The following is a 9,466-nucleotide window of genomic DNA, read 5'->3' on the forward strand; positions in this document are numbered from 1 at the left end:
TTTTATGTATACCTATTTAAGAATATTTTCAACTTGGCATCGGTAGCTAGTTTGTATGACACAGAAGGGAGGTTGTTGCATCAATAATCATAGATTCAGAATCATTTTTTTTGTTTCAACTGGGCATGTCACATTAGTTTCCTCATATGTAAAATGAAGACTATTATGATCCATGCCCTAGCTGTTCATATGGGAAAAGCTAAGTGAAAGCACTATACAAATGTCAGTTGTATATGACTGGGAGTTCATTTCATTGTTCTCTGTCTTAATCATTTTGCATGCTTGATGTCTGACACATAATAGCAATTAGTTTATTGACTTTCAACTTTTTAATCTCCTTATTTTGTATAATCTGACCAGGGATTTCAAAGCTTTTTTATTATTTCAAGAGTGGGTTTCTTAAATAATCTCCAAATAAAGAATAGAGACTTTATATTTGTATAACTATATATATTCTTCGCCTTTCTTTTTCACATGCATATCACACAAGCATATACCATCCCCCTTTGCCCCTACCACAAACATAGTCAGGTGACGAGTGATCTTCTTAGGTAATTTGCATTGCCAGAGGATTTGTTTATGTTTTAGATAATTTACAGTTTAAGTATATAAACATTTTTATTAAAAATAAGATAGTTTTTAAGCAACCAACTTGCTTTCTTTGAAAAGTAAAAGAAAGTATGTAACCTAAATATATTAATAAATTAGGAAAATTTGAGATCCCATATATAAATGTACAAAATAAATCATTTCAAATCATTAACATGTGTATTTAATGTCTTATGAGCAAGTAAGATACATTTTCAATCTTGAGAAATGTATAATCTAGTGAAAAAGGCAAACTTGCAAATACATAAATACTATAGCCCAAATATTTGACTTGCCTATACATAATATTCATATCTTTGTGATCCAAATTCAGGATGTCTAATTTTTTTTACAGATTTATCTTTTCTAAATAATTTTGAAAATTTCTAGAAATGCTCATGTCCATCCATGAATGTATCCTGTCAGTACTTACTTTGGCTGCTGATAAGCTTGCAAGTTTTGCCAAGCTTCCAGCTATTCTGAGGCTGGGCTTCAGCTCCCATGTTTTTTACCTTGACCTGCTTCCTTCTGTGATGCTCAAAGGCAATGAGACTGGAGAGGTGTTGCTCTTACCAGCAATAGACCTTTGCACTTAATTATGCTTGATACTTAATTGAGAGGGAGAAATAGTCTTTCAGCAAGGTTTCTCTCATCTCAAAAGTTTACAGTGGTAAGGTTCCACAGGGCAGACCTCAATAGTCATGTAGACTTTTTAGGGGACACTGGGATACTTGTCCCAGTTCCTTAGCAGATAGCCTCCAGCTCTTAGCACCTTCAGGGTCTGCTGCCTGCAACCAAGGTCGACCCCTTCCCAAGGCAATACATTCTGATGGGCAGTTTTCACCCCAGAGCTCCCTATGGGGTTGGCCAAGGCTTTGTCAAGACTGCACTACAGTTAAGTTGCTCTAATTACCCAGTTTGGCTCCCTTCCTCTTCCTTTCTTTAATGGGTATCAATCCCTAATAAACATCATGCACATCAAAATCTTTCATATTTGTTTCCAAAGAACCCTACCTGTGATAGAGATTTTGCCCTAAGCTGCTGCCTGCTCCTTCTGATGCCAAGCCAACCACTGGTTCCATTGCCAGCATCATCTAGGGGTGGATCTTTTCTATTCCCCCAAGAAATAAAGCTTCTGCAAAAGAAGAATCCTCTGGTGTTCAGTGTAATCCTTGACACCATGATTCCTCAAAGAAACTCCTCCCATATGCCCTGGAGAATAATCCTTTCAGTGTGTTCAGGCTGTGGAAAACAAAAGCTGGCAAAAGGAATTTTCTGCAAGCAGTTCTTGCTTTTTACATTGCTTGCAACTTCTTCTGTTTAAGAAAGTCCAAATCTTTCTAAAAGCTTGGAGAGATTTATTTATTTATTTAGAAACAGAGTCTCACTCTGTCACCCAGGCTGGAGTGCAGTAGTGCGATCTCGGCTCATTGCAACCCCTGCCTCCTGTGTTCAAGCGATTCTCCTGCTTCAGCCTCGTGAGTAGCTGGGACCACATGCGTGTGCCATCATGCCCAGCTAATTTTTGTATTTTTAGTAGAGATGGGGTTTCACCATGTTGGCCAGGCTGATCTTGAACTCCTGGCCTCATGTGATCCGCCCACCTCAGTCTCCCAAAGTTCTGGAATTACAGGCAGGAGCCTCCGCACTCAGCCTAAAAGCTTGGAAAGATTTAATTTGACAGATAGGAACATGTAGTGCGAGCAAAGCATATATTGTTATCTGAATAAATTATTCCAGGGTTTTAAGCAGGGGAATATCATTGCCATATCCATGCTTTAGAAACAGAACTATGGCAAGAGAATAGAGGGTGACTTAGGGGTTGGGTGGGTTGAAAGCGAGTGAAGATAAAGAGGTTAGATACGGAGCTAACAGATCAGCCTGGGTGAGAACTGAGGAAAGAGTGAACTTTAGAAGAAGCTATGGACATAGAGAGTAGGAGGCTGAGTATAAATGATAATCCAGAGTCAGAAGTGCCTTATTTTAGAACTTGAAGAGGAAGAGGGAGTCAATGACTAAAGATTCTATTTGGATCTAATGGAAAGACAATGATGCCATCAACAGAAATGGAGGCACAGAAATAGGGCTATTATGACGGAAGGAGAGTGATTTTACTGGGGAGAAGGCAGAGTTACAGGTGACTGTTGGGAACATGCCAAAACAGTTGGATGGGTAGAGGCTAAAGTGGGGGTTCAGAATTACCCACTGGGAAGCACTACTCAGTCATACAGACTTGCTTTCTTTACAGAACGTTCTTCAAGTGCCAGCGGAGTGATGTGGGTGGGGAGGGTCTTTGTCATCAGAAAGCTCCTACAGTTGATACATAAAATCTGTTGTTGTCCTCCTGATTCTACTCTCTATAGCAACAACTTGGATATGGGCTGGTTTCAAGAGGTGTCATGAGATGGTGCTGAAAGAGGAACAATTAAGCAGATAATACATCTGAAAGCAATATAAGTAGCTATGGGCTAAGTAGAAGACTGAGAACTAAAATATTTTGCTCTTATAAGAGAAGAAACAAGAAAAAAATCTCCAGTGAATCTCCAAATAAAGAATAGAGACTCATTTCCTAACTCATCTTCTCTCGGGAGAAGAGAGAACTGATGAATATTCTACTTCATCATCATTTGGAATCAGATTCAGCTGGAGGAATGGGGTTCTGCAATCCTTTGACATCATTACATTAACAAAAAGAGAAAGCTTTTGACCTCAAATGAAAAATCTCTTCCCTGTCATTTAAATATTAGCCATTAAATCTCTGCTTCCTGGAATCTGAAATAAAAATTCCAAATCTTTTGGAAATACAATTTTCATTCACAATTTGTCTTCTTACTAAGACATAGCAGATATTGATATGATCATGCACACTTTTCTCATTTTAATTGTCTAATATTGCACGGCATTTATAATTAAAGGTCATTTTAAAGATATTTCTTTAAAAAATTAGGGCTAATTATAGTATTTAAAAATTCAATATTTATTTAGCACTTACATGCCAGTTGATTTGCTTTTTCTGCATGATCTTTTATTGCTCACATCCAATCTTTGAGGGAGGTGCAATTATTATTTATTTTTCTTTCTTTTTTTTTTTTTTCTCTGAGACAGGGCCTCACTCTGTCACTCAGGCTGGAGTGCAGTGGCACAAACATAGTTCACTGTGGCCTTGAAGGAAGTGTAATTATTATTCCTATTTTACAAATGAGAAAAATAAAGCCAAGAGATTTTAAGTACCTCAAAGTCACATGGTTTATAAATGTGGAAGACAAGACATAAAGATAGAACTGCTTGATCGTAAAACACTTTATCTTGATTATGTATTATTCTAACTCCTCTCATGGCACTGAATCTTAAATTTAGATTATTGTAGGTTAAAATGTGTATTTTGAAAAGTGCTGAATTATGAAATAAAAGTGTTACTTTTATTGACTCTGTGTGGGATAACAAGATTTAATTTAGTTCAAAAATGAGTCAATTATGTAGAGATACAAAATCATGAATATAATGGATAATTTTTATGAACCTTTTAAAGACAATTCATAAAGAATTGAATACCATGATTAAAGTTACCCTACCTATTTTTTTTACCATTTTGGATAATTGGAAAATGTTAAAAGTAAACTTTTAAAATTTATAATTGTCTAGTTAATGGTATTCATTTTATAATACTTTGAAATAATTAATTAAAGCTTAGATACATTTATTCCAAAGTTGTGACAACATACCTGAGAAAAATTCCTAAAGTTCCTGTGTGACTCTGAATATTGTAAGATTTTTCTGGCTAATTCTTATGTCAGTGCAATATAAAAATAGAGATAGAATACTTTGAAGTTGCATACTATATTAGTTAGAGTAATATCAGACTATGATTAAAAAATTAAATGCATATGTCTCAAACACAGAGAGAATGAGTTCGTTCCAGATCAACTGGCAAAGTGAATGAGTAGGGAGATGTGCTCTAGTCTATGCAGTTATTCAGGGATCCAGGTTGATGAATATTGCCATTTTCTTCATGCACATTGGCATCCAGCTGGCAGAAGGGGGAAAAAAGCCCGGAGGATTTTGAATGGGAAGTTATACGAGGCTGGGCATCTAAGATACACACATCACTGACTCACATTGCATTGGCTAGAATGCAGTTACTGGAGATGTCCAACTACAAAGGAGGCTGGAAAATATGCTCTGTGTGTCCAGAAGAGGAAATGGGTGGTGTTATATTTTTGGTGATCTCTGCCACAGAAAACTGTAGGGTTAGGTCTCAACATTGACAGTTACTTCTTGTGAACTTGAACATATCATTTAACCTTTTTGAGCTTGTTTCCTCTTTTATGAAACAGTAATTTGGCCAGGTGTGGTGGCTCATGCCTTTAATTCCAGCAGTTCGGTAGGCCGAGGAGGGCAGATCACCTGAGGTAAGGAGTTCAAGACCAGCCTGGCCAACATGGCGAAACCTCATCTCTACTAAAAATACAAAAATTAGCCAGGTGTGGTGGTGCGCAACTGTAATCCCAGCTACTCGGGAGGCTAAGACAGGAGAATTGCTTGAACCCGGGAGGCGGAGGTTGCAGTGAGCCAAGATCGTGCCACTGCACTCCAACCCAGGTGACAGGGTGAGACTCCATCTCAAAACAAAAACAAAAAACAGTAATTCATACTTTGTATATTTGTTACAAGAATTAAATGTGATTTGTCTATAGTGTACTTAGCTCTTAGCTCACTATTGGCAATAGGAACTACTCAGTAAACGGTAGCTATTTTCTTTTTTTAAGAAGATACTCAGGCACATTGTTTTAGGTATGATGAGCTCTTAGAACTTGGTGGGTATGACCTAGGATCAGAAACCCCTGGACAAAATCTTGAGCAAGGGACAAATTGGAGTAGAGATTTAGATTATTATTACTATTAAGTAATAATAATGATAGCATTCATTATGTACTAACTTGACAAAGATCTTTTCATAAATTAACTCATTTGATATTCTCAATAAACTTATAATACAAATGCCATTATTATCCTAATTTTTTAGTTGAGAAAACAGAGATTTAGAGAAATTAAATATATATATATATATTTTTTTTTTTGAGACAGAGTCTTGCTCTGCTGCCCAGGCTGGATGGAGTGCAGTGGTGCGATCCTGGCTCACTGCGACCCCCGCCTCCCAGGTTCAAGCGATTCTCCTGCTTCAGCCTGCCTAGTAGCTGGAATTACAGGCGCACTCCACAATACCTGGAAAATTTTTGTATTTTTAGCAGAGACAGGGTTTCATCATGTTGACCAGACTGGTCTCGAACTCCTGACCTCAAGTGATCCACCCACCTCAGCCTCCCAAAATGCTGGGATTATAGGGGGATTATAGGTGTGAGCCACTGCACTGGCCAGATTTAGAAAGATTAAATAATTTATACAAGTCCACAATCAAATTGTGGAAGTTAAGATTTAATTCCAGATCCATCTTACTCCAGAGTTCACATCCTAAATAATCCCCCAAAAAGTGAGCACCAAAATCTAGGATGATGGAGATTTATTAAATAAGACTTGAGGATGAAAACAAAAGTCTCAAGAGTGTTCTGAAGGGTTATTGACTTTCTTCAGACAAGCTCAAGAACATGAAAACGCAGTTTTAAAGACGAAGGATTTGTCCTAGAGATCCATCTCACAGGATAAAGACGGGAGACCAACATCAGTAATAGTATCTTTGACCAGTGAAAAATATTGCCTAGAGCAAACTGACGTAACTCAGAATGTGAGGATGGATTGGAAAAAAAATACATAAATATTTGTTGATAGTGTCTGAGATTCAGCTTATTACTCCAGAGTGTAAGGATGCCACCTGAGGATACTGCCAGGTCATGCCTAAAGTCTTATCACCCAAACCAAACCAGAAGGGAGCACAATGAACACCCCTGCAGCCACATAGCATCAGTGAAAGGATCTGAAATTTGACAAGATTGGAAACACCTTCGGACAGGTGAGTGCTAGAGTAGGGAAAAGGCTTACTAATGGTGAATGGTTCCCACCTGTAGTGTAAGGAGGGACGAGGGAGATTCAGTTTGGGGAATAGGGATTTATCTAGGTTAAGGGGTAGTTATTTCTTTTGGAGCTCAGATTGCATAAGGGCAGTCTCTGCTTGAGCAGGAAGCAGGCCCTGTCCAAAGTGCTTTCTTTGGTCCTCTCCAATGAAAGTGATCTACCCTGCCTATGAATCTCTAGATACTTGGTATGTAGTGCTCTCTCCCTCAATTACACACTCACATATACATTCGGACTTTTCAGGGCATTCAAAAGACACATACAACCATTTTCATTTCTGTATGAATGTGATTCAAACGGAGGAAGGAAATCAGACTTCCAGAGACATTTTGTTACTGGATGAAGGTAGGGGTTGGTTGGGGAATGGAGGGAGAAGGAGAATAAAAGGGAAAGTAGGTAGCATTGGTAAAGCAACTTCTGCCTGCTGGAAGGTGGCATATCTTGGATGAAAATATTCAAGTACTGCACATAATGTCACCATATATTTCAGCATTGATAATCATGTGCTCATTTATTTAGCCCCCAAACAGATGTAACCAACATCATCACTTTCTATGAATAATAATTTACATTTTATTTTTAGTAAATAAAAACTTCTGGTTCTATTTTTGAGGCAGAGCCTAAAATTCACACACACACACACACACACACACACACACACACACACAATGTTTATATTTTAAAAATGCCATTGCCATTGGCTTCTTTTCCATCTACAATTTTGAATTCAATAATGCATAATATCAACAACAGCAACAGCAATACGGGGAAAGGGTGCTTGCCTTTTGAAGTGGAATAGAAGCTCTGTGGCTAATGGGACCATGCTGTAACTCTCTTGAGCTATACTTGAGCTAGATATATCCCTGTGGAAAGTAGCAATTACCTTCAATCTCCCTGATCTGAAGTAATCCTTGCTACATGCGTCCCTCATTGTGAGTGATGAGGCCCGCTGTTTGCTGAGTCTAAAACCAAATGATCTTTCACAAGCAAAATTTAAACTTGAAATAGGATTCTCTAGCTCCCGATTCTGAGTCTATTTTTTTTCATGTACTTTATACATTCCCAAATCAGGTTCAGGCTGGCTACAGATGGTGCTGGTGTGTAATGAGAAGGGCTCTGAAGCTGCTCCAGCTCCCAGGGGAGGATTCGGTAATGGAACTAACTATGTATTGTCCACCTTATATACTAGATTTGATTTTGGACTATTTGCCCAACTGTGTTTGTTTATTTCTCAGCACTGGAGGGCTTCCATTAGCTCCAGGCTGATTGAACATAGACTATGGAGTAAGAAGGAACAGAACATTTTTTCCCCCTAATGCTGATGTAATCCCTTTTCTTTTACTGACAACTGAGTAATGTTTGCCATTGGAAACTGTGTTAGAAATGAGCTGATATTTGCAGTCATTAGTGGAAAAGAATTGTTTTGATCCCAAGGAACAAAGTGAGCATTATTTTTTAGACGACAACGTTTCAGAAGTTTGTGCCTAAAACTTGTGTATTCAAGACCCTGAAAGGGAAACTGCTAACATTTCTAAAGCTGAAAATTACCTTGTTTCAGAAAATCAAAAGATTAATATTTAAGACCTCATAAATTTTGCTCATAGAGCATAGCCAAATATTATCATAACGAAAACCAAAACCTCAACTCAGCAAATTAGTCACCAAAGACCACATGTAAATTGACATTTTAGTTTTTTAACTAATGGAATCATTTGTCATATTACTGAAGCAGTTCATTATAAAAATAAATTAAGAATAAATAAATTGCAGTCATAGCAATCATGATGAAATTATTAGCAATCACATTTACCGGCATGAAAGTTTTTTTGCATGCTTCTCATTAGCAGATGTTTTTCAAAATAACTTTGCAAACAACATTAATGTCATATCAAGGTTTATTTTTTAATTACTAAAAGCATAGTGGAAGTAAAAAGGAAAGTTACTAATTAAGAAGGGAAAGAAAATGTTGTCTTTCCCTTTCAAATATACACAAGTTCAACTACACAATTCTAATATCAAAATGAGAAATCTCTGTACTACCTTAACTAGTACAAAGAAAATTAGAAAGCGGAGACCAGCTCATGCAGTTTCTAAATAAATGAAAAGGAAATTACATTTCTCTGGGTAAATATTTACTTCCTAAAGCGTGCCAACAAAAGCTACTATTTTAGAAATGGGACTTGGTAGTAACTAACTTGTAGTTAGTTGATTTAATTGGAAATGTGCTGTTTTTCCTTTTAAGCCTGTGCTTTAATTGTAGAATAAAGAATTTTCAATCTGATGTTCTAATTGCACTTGGGATCTGGTATCCTGTTTACATATATATCGATCTGTAAGATGGCTTCATATGTATCAGTGTCGGCCATATTAGGAAGAACATCTAACCTATTTTTACTTTGGTGTTCATTAACAGGACATTTTTGTTTCTAGATTTTAAAAATTAAGCTTTATCCTTACTATTCATTTTGTGGATATAAACATTGTGCCTTTGATTTGAAATTTCAGTAAAATTTCAAGTGGAAAAATGTAGAAAAATAATTTTAAGTTGTATAAAATGCAATTTAGTACTGACATGCAGTTACTCGCTGAAAGTAACTTCTATCTCTATATAATGTATACACAAAGACATTTCTCCAAATGGCTATTCTTATTTCTACCTAATATTTGGTTTAATTAATTGGTAGAGTGAGATAAGAAAACTTTCCAAGTTGCTTGTGCAGCTAATTTTATATATACATATACATATGCATATACATGAAGTAACAAAAGTTGTAACTATTCTTATTTTTCTTGACAAAAATGAACCCTCCATGATGCTTTAAAAACAGATTAAATTATAACCAGTGTTTAT

Source organism: Pan paniscus, chromosome 13 (assembly GCF_029289425.2).
Source record: "Pan paniscus chromosome 13, NHGRI_mPanPan1-v2.0_pri, whole genome shotgun sequence".
Classification (NCBI taxonomy): Eukaryota; Metazoa; Chordata; class Mammalia; order Primates; family Hominidae; genus Pan; species Pan paniscus.